This window comes from Mirounga leonina, unplaced genomic scaffold (genome assembly GCF_011800145.1).
Source record: "Mirounga leonina isolate KUSES-001 unplaced genomic scaffold, KU_Mleo_1.0 Mir_125, whole genome shotgun sequence".
Classification (NCBI taxonomy): domain Eukaryota; kingdom Metazoa; phylum Chordata; class Mammalia; order Carnivora; family Phocidae; genus Mirounga; species Mirounga leonina.
In genome coordinates, this window is record NW_023270305.1 from 11155774 (window position 1) to 11171661 (window position 15888).

Sequence of the window (15888 nt, forward strand, 5' to 3'; positions counted from 1 at the left end):
GGGCCAGAAACTACCTCAGGAATCAAGAAGAAATAGGAATAGCCTGTTCTTCTGACCTGCCCCAGGCCAGTTAGAGCAGCCTAACAAAAACATTTCAAAATCATGACAGATATGTGGGCACTTCAGACTAAAAACAACTTTAAATGTCATCTCGTCCTACATGATCACCAAGGGAAGCTTCTAGTAACACCTCCAGTGATGGAGAGATCACTGCCTCCAAGGCAGCCCCCTTGAAGCGCAGAGGATGAGTCCCATCCTTCTAAGTATGGCAATGCCTCGGACACCTGTGGCAAGCTTGCAGGTATCCCTAAGCCTTCCCTTCCCCAGTGAAAGGCTCAGAGTTTATCTTCCTCAAAGCCTAGGGTTCCAAGTCAGAGTCTCTTCCGGGCATGTGCCATTTTTGTTAACATGCTACGTATGCTCTAAACCCAGCACCGCGTTCAGAACTCCAGAACAACAACATTTGAGGAGGCAGAGTGGGGCAGTCCACTCCCTCATTCTGAGCAAGCATCAACCAGAGAATGACAGGTCATATGTCTTACTCAGATTGAGCTTAGAGTCACCTAGAGTCAAGACTTTCTTACATATGTTGCTAAACTGTTCATCAATCAACTATTTATGGCACACTTATTATATGCCTTGCATCCGACTAGGTGCTGGGGACACAGTGATAAACAAAATTGACCTACATGGTCCTGGCTCTCCTGGAAGCTACTTGGAGAGACAGATAGCAAGTGTGCATGGAACCGTGCAGTCCTCTGAGGAGGCAAGGCCTAACTGGAGAACTTCACATTTGTCCCAACTGAGTTTCTCTTCATTAATTTAGGCCCCTTGCCCCAGCCTTTTAGCCAACAAGCCAGCTTTCCCTCGCAGCTCCCTGCCACCAACATGGGCCAAGCCAGGAGGAAACGTGACGATAACGGGGTGGACAACACAGGCCTCAGGCACCTCACCTGAGGTAGAAAAAGCATAGGATCTCACAGAAGAACTTTAAGAGCAGAGCCTTCAGGAGGCATGATTTTCAGGAACAAACAGTTCATCTTCCTACAGAGCCAGCTGAATGGCTGCGAAGAGACCCTGGGTGATGAACAACAGGTGTGCCAAGTCACCTGTTTCCAGGGGGAAATGCCAGGCATGCATCCTAATGGGAGCCTGGAGCCTGTCTGCAATCAGTCAGACACCCCTGGAGTCCCGTCTGACCCGGGAGGAAAAGGTCAGTGCATCCTGCTTCTGTGCTCATGTCACTGTGACCGGCTGCTTGACAGGCTGGCGTTCTGCCGGGAGAGCCCTGCTTCTTCCTTCTCCGAAGCCATCAGCCTGAGCCAATGTGTGGGTCTGGACCATACAGATAGGATGCGTGAGACCAGAGGCCTAGTGCGGAAGTAGAGAGCCCTTCAAGCACAGCCCTGTGGTCAAGGAGCTTTGGGATCCACACCCTCAGAGATAAAGGAGAAGCTGTCAGCACAGATAAGACGGGCAGAGAAAGCACTGTGGACAAGTAGAGACTTAAGAGTTATTGGGACTCTCTCCTGAGCCCACATGCAGGGGCATCCTCAGACAAACGAGGGGACACCTGCTGATTTGCTAGGAATGCAGTAAGCCCTGGGAAGGCTCGCCTGACCAACAAATACACATATATATCTACCCCAACAGAGTCTTTCTTTTTTTTTCAGCGAGTGACCTCCCTCAGGGAGCAAGGAGCTCTGGAGAAGGAAGTCATGACTAAGAAGCACCCTGGGGGCCGGCACAGCTTTTGTGGAGGGTGGTGGTAAGGACTGCACCGTGTCACCGAAGGACATTCTGTCCCACCACTCACTCCCCTTCTTGGGCCTCCTCTCCCACCCAGTCTTCGAGGGACTCTGTCCTTCCTCAGGTCCTGTCCTTCTCCTTCCTTCCTTCAGCCTCGTGACCTGGTCTGAGTAACACAGAGACTTCAGCAGTCAAGTCCAAATTATCAAGAAGGGGGTGTTTCACACTTATCATCCCCATCTCATTTTTCAGAGGGGAAACAAGTTTCACAGCAGTGTATATGGTATAATCCTCTCTTGAAAAAACATATATATTAATACCGGGGGGGAGGGGGGGTTTTCGATGTGCATATATCCGGAGAAGGAAATGTCTGATGGATGCAGTACAGAGAATTTTCAGGGCAGTGAAAATACTCTGATACTCTCATGGTGGATGCATGTCATTATACGTTTGTCCAAATCCACAGAATGTACATCAGCAGAGGGAATGCTACTGGAATCTGTGGGCTTTGGGTGATAATGATGTGTCAGTGGAGGCTCATTGAGGTACAAAGGTGCCACTCTAGTGGGGGATGTTGATAACAGGGGAAGCTGTGCACATGTAGGCGCAGTAGGTATACTGGACCCCTCTGTACCTTCCACTCAATATTGCTGTGAACCTAAAACTTCTCTGAAAAAAAAAATCTTTATTTTTAAAAACTCTGGGAGATATCTATCAGACACTTTACAGTCATCTGAGTTCATTCATTCCCTTAGACACTTGCAGAGACCTTCGATGTTATACACTTTACCAGAACTGAGTATCAGAATTTAATTAATTTAACATAAGTGATTTAATTTTCTTTCTTCGTTCTGGCTCTTTCTTTTTACATATCTATATTTTCTCATTTTTAAAATGAACATATAATGATAATGAACCAAAGAAGAAGAACTTCAAAGCAGGCCTCCTCCACCCACCAATTCCCGCTTCCTTCTCCCCAGCTCACAGCCCAGGCTAGGCACTCTGCTTGAGAACCTTCAAGACTGCTGCTGTAGCAGGTGGACCTGGAGTTCGTGCTCTGCTCCCGGGCCTAATATCCCCTCCGAGCTCAGAGGAAGCCCTGCCTGGCCTGCCCCGGCCCCCAGAAATCCCCAGGGCTAGGACTTGGGCCACTGTGCAGGCCCCACCATCTCACTGAGGTGATACGGTTCTCCGTTCAGGTGGCACTGGAGAGGTAGCAAAGAGGATAAATGGAATTTCTGCTCAATGAGTCTTTGATAATAATAAATAAGGTCTTTTCTCCAAAGACTTGAGTCTCATTTCAATGCACAAAAGTATTCATTTAAAAAATCCTCCCCACGGACTTGGAGTAGGTGGGGATTAGTAACCATTAACCCCGTTTTGCAGATGGGGAAGCAGGACCCAGCAGGAGCCGGCACTCCCAACCACCCGCAGAGCAGGTGACCTGCCTCCCCAGCAGGCGCCCTGGCTGGAGAGCCTGTGAGCACAGCCTCGGGCTGGCACGGGAAGCACAGGCCCAGAGAGTCCCCGCATGATCCTTGAGAGTCTGTGCTGAACTCTCCACCCGTCCCCCTAACTGCTTCCTTCCTCTGACTCTGAGCTCCCCGAGCATCTGTCCTCCTAAGACTGAGCAAACTGAGGACACCTCCTTTGCCTCCCTCCCACCGAATGTGCTCGGGACAGGGCCACCCCCAGAGGCCCCAGTGCTCGGTGATTGATGCTATATGAATCAGCTGAACCCTGGCAATATAACTTCTTTGGTTCAGGCTCTTATATTTGCCAGGAGACTCCTTCCCAGGGAGGCAGACGCAACCATGTGGCTCAGAGCAGGGAGAGGACATCCTTCTCCTGCTCTGCCTTTGACTGTCAGAGCTTCCAGCCTCGGGTAACCATGGTAATCACCAGCATTACCCACAGCACTGACAGGAGCCTCAGCAGGCCAGCTCCCACTGCAGATGGTACACCAGCTTCCTGCAGCACACGGCCCCCCACTTTGTCCTCTTGCACCCCTGCTGCCTATGCCCAGGGACTATCTATGAGACCCAGGAGTCAACGCTGGAGGGAGAAAATGGACTCCAAGCCTCCCGCTCCCTTAGCAGCGCCTGGGTCAGAAGAGGTTTAGGATGCGGTCCAAAAGCTTAGTGACGATGTCAGTGGTGGCCAAGGATGAAGGTTTATGACACCCTGTTCATTCAGTCCTAGCCTGGCCTCTTAAGGTAGCAGCCATCAGCCGGTCACTGCAGGAAGCCAGCCCAGCCTGGACCTATAGGAGTCTCTCATGCCAGGGTTTAGGGGCATCCACAAGCCATCATGTGCTGCCCTTTACCTAAGGGCCATGCCAAGAAAGCCACAGCAGGGCTGTTCTTGCCCAAATTGGGGGTCTAACCACTCCACGGTGCCCATCCGCTCCACTAGTCCCATGTTTGAGATACTGGGAGCCAGCTCTCCTGTCTCCAGGTCTCAGACAGCAGCGACACGTCCTGCCAGCCTGGCCTCACCTCATTCCCCATCCTTTTTCCTCCCACCAGGCACTAAACTACTTTTCCAGGTGGCACAGAGCTGAGCCACTGCCCAGAACCCATGGGCCTCCCCTTTGCAGCTCTGAGGGCCAGACCAGACTCCCTACAGGGAAACTGAACTGAGGCCCCCTGCTTTTCGCAGGTCCTCAAGTGCTGAGAGCAAAGGACAGCTTCTCCTGGGACCAGAATCCCTGCCAAAGCCACCCAAGGTTTGCAAGAGGCCTGAGGCTGCATCCCCAGTTGAAGGGTTCTGCAAACTCCTGCCAAACAATGCTAAGGATTCTTGAGTCCAGCTGCTTTTGAGAAATCTTTAAGAGGAAAAGAGCAAATGAGTTTCCCAGGAACCCCCAAGCCCTGGCAGTCACCCAGGCCGGTTTGCGGCCCTGGGAGCCCAGTGCCAGGGAAGGAAAACGACGTGGCACTCCCTCTAGTGGCAAACGTCCCGCACAGAGCCCGGCAGCTCGCCAGCCAGACTTCCCTGCAGAGCGGACTCTCCCGCTGGACCCGTGGCCATCCCTTGGGAGGGGAGCGGGCACCCGCCCGCTCGGCTGTGGGGAGCAGGGGCATCTCACCGGTGCCTGAGGAAAGACCGTGCTGCAGCCAGGGAGCCCGTCCAGCCTCAAAGCCACTCCCGCCGGGGGTTCACAGCCCCATCCCCTGACCTGCCTCTGTTAGGCCAGTGCCAGTTCAGGGAGGCCGTGTGACCTGCCCCAATCTGAGCTCTCTGCAAAACACCTGCCTCTGAGCTGCTTTGCCAAGCCAAGCAGTCTCATCCTTCCAGCACTCATTAACCGCTCAGGAAGCTCCCCCTGAACAGCCCCCTGGGGGTCTCCCTCGGCCTCCAGCCCTACCCTGCTGCCGGGCCACCAGACTTGGTCCAGACGCCCCACCTACCCCTTGGGGACACTCTCTGATTCATCTCTGTGTCCCCAGCACCGCGCACAGTGACTGTCTGTGAAATTCATACAAGAATGAAGAAATAAGGGGCGCCTCTGTGGCTCCCTGCTCCAGGTCTGCTTCTCCCTCTCCCACTCCCCCTGCTTGTGTTCCCTCTCTTGCTGTGTCTCTGTCAAATAAATAAAATCTTAAAAAAAAAAAATGAAGACATAAAATCGTATTTGCTGCGGCAAAAGGTTTCTCCACACAGAGATGATTTTTCCTGCCAGAATCCCCACAATACCCTCTCTGTGCCCAGTGAGTTATGCTGGGTCTTGACCGTGTGCAACCTTTACATATTCCTTTCCACCCTGCTCTGTTCCCAACAAAACCTAGCTCCTTGAGGATAAAGGCCATGTCCAATTTGTCTCTTGGTCAAGGTCCCCAGAAGAATCCTGAGAAAGTATTTAAGGGCGGGGGGGCGGGGAGGGAGGGAGGGGGAAGGAGAGGGGGAGGAGCTATTATCCGGGTCCAATCAAAGCTGCCGTTTGATAGAAACCCACTCTGATTGGCCTGCTCGGTCATGCGCTCATCAAAGAGCCAGGGGTGCTCTTACAGGAATTTAATCAATCTTAACAGCTTTGTTGACATATAATTCATATACTAGCACAAAGTCTGCTTCTCTCTCTCCCCCTCTCCGTCTCCCCCACCCCCTGCTCAAGCTCTCTCTCTCTCTAAAATAAATAAATAAATCTTTAATAAAAAGATAAGGAGCTCAGATTTTATTCTCAGTGCAACAGGGTTCAGTGAAAAGTTTTGGAGAAGAGGGTAATGGGATCCCACTCAAGTTTTTTAAACAGTGCGGCGTGCACAATGATTGGCGAGCAAGAGAAGAAGCACTAAGCCCTGGTAGGAGGCATCGGTGAACGTCCGGGGAAGGGATGCCTGCCACGGACAGGGTGAGGCAAGTCACACTGGAGAGATGGGAGGAGATTCACTTAAATTCTGGAAGTAGAATCAACCCGCCTCGCTGATGAAAGCATAAAGAGGAGGAATCACAGACGGCTCCCAGATTTGGTTTGTGGAACTAGGTAAATGATAGAGCCATCTTCTGATATGGGGAAGAGTGGAGAAGAAAAAGACTGTGGGGTAACATCAAGAGCTCGGTTAGAGACACCGATGGTTTAACACCCCCCCCCCCCCCCCCCCCGGAGAGGTTGTTGGATAGAGGAGACAGTCCTTCCTAGAGAAGCAAATTAGGGACTGTCACAATAGAGGTGGCATTTAAAGGCACTGGGTATGGATGAGATCACCTGGGGAGATCTCTGAAGCTTCTGAAGCATTTCCTTATCCCTGTGCCTCTGGGTGCCAAAACAATAGGCCAATTCTGCCAGTTTAGAGAAGGAAAAAACTTCGCAGATGTTTCTGGACATTTGGTGCCATGTAAATAAAATGGTTTGACTGAGCAACTTTTTCTCCAGGCAATCATGGATTTGTTTCCACCTGGCACATAGAGAAACACAAACCATTCCTGTCCCCCTGACCAGAGGAGAGCAAAGGGGCAGCCAGCCAGACCCAGGGTAGCAAGTGGGCTAGCCCCCAACATGGGGAAAATGTTCCTACCAAGCGGTCAGGTTGCATGTCGATCAATTACCACTGCAGCAGAAATGGTGTGACAACTCAACCATGACCAACCAGCAAGGCAGACAGGACTGACACTCTCTGGACTTTAGGAAAGTGGGGAGACTGGAGCTCCATGGGTCCATACTGAGTGACAAAGGGAAGGAAGACGCTTGGCCAGTTCTGACCATCCACATTTCACCCCCAACAGCCACCACCACCACCACCATCATCCTCACTCTGTTAATGGGAGACACTGGTTTTGCCCAATAAAAATCTGCAGAAACATTCCCAAGGTTTACTTTTCTAAAAACTCAGCATTGACTAAAGAATTTGCCCATTGAGGAAAGATGGTATATTTCTAGATTTCTGGGGCATAATCACACTGTTTTCATGATTTTACCAGAAAACCTAGGTGAAAAGGGAAAGCTTCTCAAGACTCCCATTCCAGAGGCAAAGATAATTTCAACTTTCACTGTTTACAAACGCAATGACTCAGCCTCTTCTCTCAGCCTTGGGGAAGTGTGGGTGGCAGGCACAGGCTAGAGAGGAGGAATTAGCAGAGTTTGTTCACATGTGGCTTTGTCCAATCATTTCTGAATGATGGGGGTGACGCGGATATAAACAAACTAGTTAGTGTCAGTTGGGGTTTAACTTACGGTGGAAAAGAAAGACACCATCATTACCCAGTTATCATGACTTATCATGACGATGAGCCAAGACCCAAAGTGGACAACACCAGAACCAAAGAGAGGAATAACCAGTCCTCATTTTCAGGGACACCAAAGAGCAAAGAAGGCTACGACTAAGGCAGGTGCAAAGTTGACAGCAAAGCATGCCCACACACATCAAAGGCCAAGTAATTCAGAATCTGACGTTGCTGGGACTCATGGGGAGATGGTGCTGGGAGGGCAAGCCACAGAGGGCAAGCTGAGAGGGTCCTGGAAGATTCAGAAGAGGAACAGATGATACACCACCAGCAGGGAATGGGCCCGAGCAAAACTCCAGCAGGGGCAGTGGGGAGACCAGTGTAGACATGACGTAGAATGCAGGGGTGGGGCTCGGGCAGGCAGAGCAATAAGGTGAGTACCAGGGGGATCCAATCTGACCTGAAGCCATATGTACACATGTTACCACCCTGTGATCCCACCTGAAACCCCTCAATAGGCCCAAGTGAACTCTGTCCTGACTCCACATCCACTCTGCAAACACATGGACAAGCTGGCTTAAAGTTGTAGTGTGTTTTGTTAGAACTCAAACCTCGTCCTCCTTTGCTAAGCTTGGAATCATATAGATATTTTGGGGGAAAGAGAGAGCAGGTTAACAAATTGTGTCATTCTATCCCAAAATAAAGCCCCCCAAACCCCCCTCCCCACTCCAATTTCCCAAGATAACTGACTCTCATAAAGCCATGGCATTTATAGCCCACTATTCATTTTTATTTTAAAAGATTACAAGAGGTGCACAAATTGCAGGGTGCAGACCACCTCTGGCTCTATCTGTTTGGTGAAAGGTTTGCCCCCCAAATAACCAAAATATGTTATTTTACTTAAAAAAAAATATCTGAAGGGTGCATGTTCCAGATTCCCAGTTTGAGCGCATGTAAAAGAGAGACTCAGAAATTTAGTAAATGTGAAACCTTATCCACTTGCCAAAATTCTATTCAGAGTACTCACCAGCCCAATTTTTGGCAGACTTCTGTGTGAGGTGGGCGGGGCCCATAAGGAAAGCTGAGGGTGGAAAAGTGCCCCAAGGCCTGCGGGATGCTCCCAGGGCTGGTGGCCACATGCAGAGGGGAGGAGGCCTGGCTGTGCAGGGCTGGGGCTGTAGGGGCCTGACCCAAAGAAGGTGACCAAATTACTCTGTCCAAGGGGTTCATCAATCCATGTCGACACTGATGTTAAAAAGCACCATGATTTTTTGGAAGTGGCTTCCAATGTGATTTTGTGAATTCAGGTTTTTTTCTTTTCCCTGCATCCCTCCTGCCTGGCTAAACAATGAGGCTTGGTGCCCAGTGAAGGTGGGAAAAGGTCTCAAAGAAGTTCACAGGGGGCGCCTGGGTGGCTCAGTCGTTAAGCGTCTGCCTTTGGCTCAGGTCATGATCTCCAGGTCCTGGGATCGAGCCCCGCATCGGGCTCCCTGCTCGGCGGGGAGTCTGCTTCTCCCTCTCCCTCTGCCTCTCCGCACTGCTCCTACTCTCTCTCTCTCTATCTCTCTGTCTCAAATGAATAAATTAAAAAAAAAAAAAGTTCACAGAGCAGAGAAGCAAGGTACATCATAAAGAAGCTCCCAACTACCTGAAAAATGAAGTAGAACATCCTCCAATGCCAGTGGAGGGGCTGGAAAAGAGAGGGCAAAGTGTGGTGAGGAGGGTAGACATGAATTTCTGGCTCTCTTCAGAGGTTGAAACTTCTGCGGGCAGAAGAGAGACTGGTAGGGTCAGCCTGACAGGGGTGCAGGGAAATCCCCCCGCACACAGCAGCTTACTCCTGACTTCCCAGGGCTGATCTCAGGAAAACCAGTGTGCCCACAGAAAAACTGTCTCTTGCACAAGGTGTTCAGCACGGCACACGGTGGTAAATTAGGTGGTAAATTAGGCTGCGGATGTGTCCAGGTGGCCCAAGATGGCACTCCCTCCTTATCTCCTGTGGTCCAAAGAGTGTTGCGTCAGGAACTGAGAAGCTTCCTCCCGCCAAGCCCCAGGGTCCATGGCCGAGCTCTGCCTGAGCCAACAACACAGGAGACAAGTCCCTCCCCCTCCCCCACCCAGCAGTGGGCACCTCATCGGTGGAGCTGGTGAGGCCAGAGGCTGCCCCCAGGACAAGTGGACAAGCATGTCAACAGGTGGACCAGCAAGCCCATCAAAGCTGGAGAAGTGAAGACATCCTGTGCCTGGGCACCCTCCTAAGAAAGTGGGCAGGAGGAGGAAGGGGAGAAGAGCCCATTGGGGGGGAGTCACAGATCTGAAGGAGAGTATATACTTTAATTGGTTTATTTACTGGGGTGTGGGGAGGGGCACCCTTCAGGCCAGAAGAAATCATGCTACCTTCGGTTGTCAAGGTTAAAGACTGCTCGTGCTGGTGGTAGTGTTTGTGTTTTTGTTACCATTGCTGTTTTTCCTGCCGCCAGAAGGAAAGCAAGATGAGACTAGTTCTGGAAAAATGTTTTACAGCGACATTTTCCTGCACGTGCTCCTATTTGGCAATAGCATTTCAGCGCCTTCGCCACCCACAGTGTCTAAAGGACCTATTACGGATGGGCACGCATGGCAGCAGAAATCTCAGGACTGTGCCACCTGGCAAAGTCCCATCTGTGGCAGCACCTTCGTCCTAGCCTGGGCCCAGCTGTGTTGAAGGAGGACTCTACCAGCAGCCGAGGGCACAAGCACGGAGCCCAGCCCTTCCCAGAGCAGCCTGCAGGGGCCAGGAAGGACGTCCAGCACCAGCCAAGCATTCGGCTCAAGGAGAAGTGGGGTTCCAGGCAGGGAAACTAGAACTGACTCCAGTTTATAATCTGGAGAGACTTGCTAAAGTTTCTGTGGGACAACAGCAACTCAGGGGGTCATTTCCGAGGGGACGTTCACAGCAAGATAACTTCAGCAGTAGCGCCCACCCACTGAGCCAGGCTGGACTCCCAGGAACAGAGGCTGCTGATTCCCCAGAGGTGACAGCCCCCTCTGCTCTCCCCTTCCCCAATCTCCCACTGATGTGATGAGATAACATAATGCATTCAAAAGCACGTCGTCAACTGCAAAGTGCTATACAAAAGCTGGCATAATTATTCATATTAGCCCTGGGTTTTTTTCTTTTTCCAGTATTTGTGCACTGATAAATCATAAAAGACTTCCTGCCTGAGCCTTTTCCCTTCTTTCTTTGCCTGTGAACTCCTCAATCCTACAAAGTGAGTCCTTTTATTGGAGATGTTTTTCGTTAAAATGGACAAACAGCTCCTGCCTGTCTCAGTACTGGGGCCATGGGAGGCCTCTGTCAGTACCTGCCTTGTGGGACGGAACAGGACTGGAAGGAATGCCACCCCATACTGATGTGGAAAAGAGGGGGTGAGCAGTGTGACCACAAGCCAGCATTTAAGGAGGCTACAGCTCATTGTTTGCATGTGAACCTCATCCCTGGAGGGTTTTCAGTCTTCCAGAGGGCAGCAGTCACTTCTTCTGTATCTCTTAAATCTACCGGTGTCCTTCCCAAGGCTCCAGCCTTGTTCAGGAAAAGAGTGCTTGGCTGATGCATTAGTCATTGCTCAATAGCCGAAATGCTCATTAAATCCATAAATCAGTGCCTGGGCTCCAAGCCCAGATCTTGTAGGGGAGACGCTAGAGTAAAGGGCAGGAGGCCTGAGTTCTGGTTCTTAACGGCCACACGTTTCAGGTGGGACTTTGGAAAAGTCCCCTCCCTGTTTGGACTATAGTTTCTTCATCTGTAAACACAAGAAAGTGGATAAAAGAGTTTTTGAGTGTGTGAACCCACATTTTATGATTCCATCTATCCCCCTGCTCTCCTGGACAACACAAACAAGACAAAACTGGATAAAATAATCTCCGACAATTTAGCAAAAGGAATAGCCCTATTCTTAATGAGATTCAAATGAGGTTAAGACTGATTTTTATTAGATTTTGCAGTTATTTAATGCTATTAGAATATTGTTGATAGGATGGTTAAAAATTGTGAGTGAAATGTAAGTAAATGATTCATTTAAATCTGGATCTAAAAATATAATAGAGCCAACAGAAGGACCCAGAGTGTGGTCAAGCAGGGGAGCCAGGGGGTGGCAGGAAAATGGGTCCAGAGCTGCGGAGAGTGCACCGTGAGCTTGCCACATGCAGCCTCAAGAATGAGAACGGGGAGGGGGGTGGGAGGATGGGTTAGCCTGGTGGTGGGTATGGAGGAGGGCACATTCTGCATGGAGCACTGGGTGTTATGCACAAACAATGAATCATGGAACACTTCATCTAAAACTAATGATGTAATGTATGGAGATTAACATAAGAATAAAAAAAAATACCTAAAAAAAAAAAAAGAATGAGAACAAAGAACAAGTGATGAATCCGAGCCCTTGAACTCTGACGATAACCGGTACATGTGTACCTCTAAGTTACATGGAATCAGAATTTTCAAAAACTTGCCACAAAGTTAATACCAAAATCATAATCTGCCTAGCTTAACTTTGAATCTTTGATGATGTGAAATGTTCTGTTTTGACTTTAAATTATTGTGGCACATGCAGATTTACACATACACACACACACACACACACGCACATTCCTGAATAACAAGAGCACAGGACTGAGCTACTTCCCAGACTCTGCCATGAGAAGTCATAGCATAACATTTGGAACATGGTGGGGGGGGGGGTGCTCAGTTCCACAAGCATTAGCAATGATGTGATGATGATGATGATGATGATGATGATGATGTGATGATGATGATGATGATGATGGTGATGATGTGATGATGATGATGATGTGATGATGATGATGATGTAATGATGATGATGATGATGTGATGATGATGATATGATGATGATGATGTGATGATGATGATGATGTGATGATGGTGATGATGATGATGATGTGATGATGATATGATGATGATGATGGCTATGATCACAACAATAACAAGAAAAATACAGAGGCCATGTAACAGGGAGATCTCGCCTGGGCTAGAAGTTAGTAGTCCCTCCTGGAGGGAGTGATGTCTCAGCAAGCAAAGAGGAAAGAAGGACCCCCACTTCCACCTGCAGGCAGACCAGTGTGGCTACCAATTAGCTGCCAGCAGAAACTGCCATGGGTGTGATTCTGTTTGTTGGGTGCTCCTCCCAGCAACTGTCTCTATCCAAGCTTTGGACTTCACCCCATCTTGTAGCATTTCTAGCCTCACCTCACCTCTCCGGACCTGAATCTCAACAATGCTGAATATGTGCTCCCCTAGAAGCTGCTTTTAAAAATAAGTCTTTGAGGTAAGTTTGTCTCTTTCTCTAATAGCAACACATTTAACCATGAGCAGTCCTATGAAGTTAGCAGAATTAGCATCCTCACTGAACATGGAAAGAGGCTGGGGCAGGCAAGAACTGGATACTGCGTGCTCTTTTAAAGAAGAGGAAACTGAGGCATAGGAAGGAAAGTACCTTGCCCGCATTCATATAACCTGAAGCAAGTGGCAGGGCTGTGGTAAATCCAATTCTGTCTGTCCCCTGAGACTATGTGTGACAATAGTGTCTCATTCTCAACACACTTTATTTTGAGGGTTTGAGGCTCGCCCACGAAGCTGTGAGCTCTACAAAGTCAGACACATCACCTGTGTTGTTCACTGCTCTAGGCCTTAGCACAGTACTTGGCGAGGGGATTGAGTAGGGCCTCACCTCACCGTTGACTGAACAAATAAAAGAGCGAATGAATTCTGTCTACTTCAGGAGGTGCTAAAGGAAATGAAGGCGAATGTGTTTCGGTGGTGCTTATATTATACATATAGGAAGGGAAAAGACGTTTGAAGTATGGTTTTTAGCAACTCAGTTAGTTGGGATGTAAACAAGAAACAGCAAGCCCTCCAAGTATGCGTACACAGGGTATTTCATAACACTGAGTGGTGTTCCACGTGACAGAGAGGCTGGGAAGGCAACGGCAGATGGTAAGGTGCCCTAAAGATGAGTGCAACAGGAAACGACTGTCATCCTTCAGCTGGAGGGACAGAGAAGAGCCATGGAATTAGCTGAGCTGGGGGTGGGGGTCACTCAGCAGAGGCTGAGAACCACAGTAAGTCAGTCACTGAGAAGGTGGGGCCATGGAACTTGCAGGCTCTGCCAAGGACTCAGTCAACTCAAGACAAAGGGGAAGGGAGAGAAATGCACTGGCTTCTCCCTTCTTCTTGCCTTCAATCTTCCTCCAGTGCCTCTCTTTGACCAAATGCAAGAAGAGCCCTCTGACAGGGGAGCCTGGAAAAGTAGCCAACATGGGTCAGCATCCCCTGATACAGAGCTGGGCAGGGGAGGGAGGAAACAGGCTCTGGGGCAGCACAGGGACTAATCCTACACGGAAGATGGTAAAACTATCTCTGGGCAAAGGAGGGGTTATTTATTTATTTCTTACAAGATGGAAGATTCAGGAGGAACAGGAGGGAGACATTTGGAACAAGCCTGAGAAACAACCACCTCTCGATGTGGAATTCCTGGCTGAGATAGTTGAATGGTGCAGGTTTTGGGGGCTGGGTGTAGTGGAAGATGTTTGCTTTCATTTGGTCATTCACACAAGGGTGCGGCTCCCTGGGAAGCCAGCTACCCAGGGCCCCAGCTTGTCCATTCAGCCCCCAGGCCCCAGAGAAAATGGCCCCTCAACCAAGAGACTAGCTGACTTAGGAGAGTGAGTTCTATGGTCTAAGGATCCATTGTTCAGATCAGTCTAAGTGTCCGATCATTCCAAAAAGGATTCCCCAATCAAAGCATAGAAGACAGACTGACCACCAGAGCTGCAAGGACCCTATGAGCCTGCCTGGTCCTATGCTACTCCCCACCCCTACCTCATATTCTAAATAAAGTAATTGAGGGCCAGGGATTGAAAGAGGCTTCAACCATGGTCATATTGCAACATAACAACAGAGTCAGAATATCACCTCAGGTCAGGATTTCCAGAGGGGCCAAAGGAGGCATGATGTATAGTGAGTGTGTGTGTGTCTCTGTGTGTGTGTGTGTGTGTGTGTAAGTTTGAAAAGGAATGCCTCACAACAATATAAAATGAAAGATGGTAAACTATTTCATAGAGAATCAGTGTTGAAGTAAACTGAGTGATCTGATTGAGAATGATCATACTTGGCACATTAATCCCAATTTTAAAATACAAAATAGTTTGGGGCACCTGGGTGGTTCAGTTGGTTAAGCGTCCGGCTCTTGATTTTGGCTCAAGTTGTGGTCTCAAGGTCATGAGATCGAGCCTCACTTCAGGCTCCATGCCCACCTTGGGCTCCACACTCAGCTGGGAGTCTGCTGGTCCCTCTCCTTCTGCTCCTCTCTCTCTCTCAAATAAATAAATAAATAAAATCTTTTCAAAAATACAAAATCATTAATACTTACAAATTACATTCAATAGAGTTTAATAATTTGTTGTTGAAGGTGTTGAAGAAACCAAAAGACCTTGCCAGCCCTCAGTTGGGGATGTCTCAAAAAGATGCAGGAGATAGAGCTAAATGTGCAATGGCCCTGGGACATGTCCTGGAAACCACTTTTAAAAATAAATCTCTAGAAGCATTTCCAGCAGAGCTCGGCTGCTGAGAGCCAGGACAGACATGCTGTTCCTGGTCCAGGTTCCTGTCCGGGTCCTGCCCAGGCAGCGACTGCAGTAGAAGGAAGGAGGTGTTGGATGTGCTGGCCCACTGCTGAGAAAATGGCCCCTCAACCAAGAGACTAGCTGACTTAGGAGAGTGAGTTCTCTCCTAAGCCCTATCTCAGCTCAGAATGAACTCTATGCCTGGCACCACCAGCCTCATCGAGGACATTGACAAGAAGCACTTGGTCCTAATTCAAGATGGAAGGACGCTTATCGGTTTTATAAGAAGCATTGATCAATTTGCTAATTTGGTGCTACATCAGACTGTGGAGCCTACTCATGCGGTCAAAAAATACAGTGATATACCTCAAGGGATTTTTGTGGTCAGAGGAGGAAATGTGGTCCTACTAGGGGAGATAGTTTTGGAAAGGAGAGTGACACACCCCACCAGCAAGCATCTGTTGAAGAAATCCTAGAAGAACAAAGGGCAGAACAGCAGACCAAGCTGGAAGTTCAAGCTCTGTAGGATCGGGGTCTCTCCACTCCTCAAGCAGATACCTTTGATGAGGATTAGGTCAATTGCTGAGAGGCCATTGCTCTTGGGGAGCAGGGGTTATCACTGAACGAAAGTGACATCCTGGTCACCTCACACATTTGACTAGAGACTGTAGAGTTTTGAAAAGTCATTTTTATTTTGAATTCTTTCACACGTGCAACATGAAAAATCACGTGTCCTTTTTTTCCCCCTTATTAATGGCAAAATCATTGTTCGGAAAGAACAGTGGCATAGTCTCCTTTCACACATCGCTGTGGAGCCAGCAACTACTTTAGATTGCTCTTCTTGTGCCAAATTAGTGT

The 15888-nt window shown here is 49.2% G+C and overlaps 1 pseudogene; it reads left to right on the forward strand.

Annotated features, from left to right (window-relative positions):
* Nucleotides 1-15133: 15133 nt before the first annotated feature.
* LOC118007503 lies at nt 15134-15604 on the forward strand (annotated as a pseudogene).
* The last annotated feature ends 284 nt before the right edge of the window (nt 15605-15888 follow it).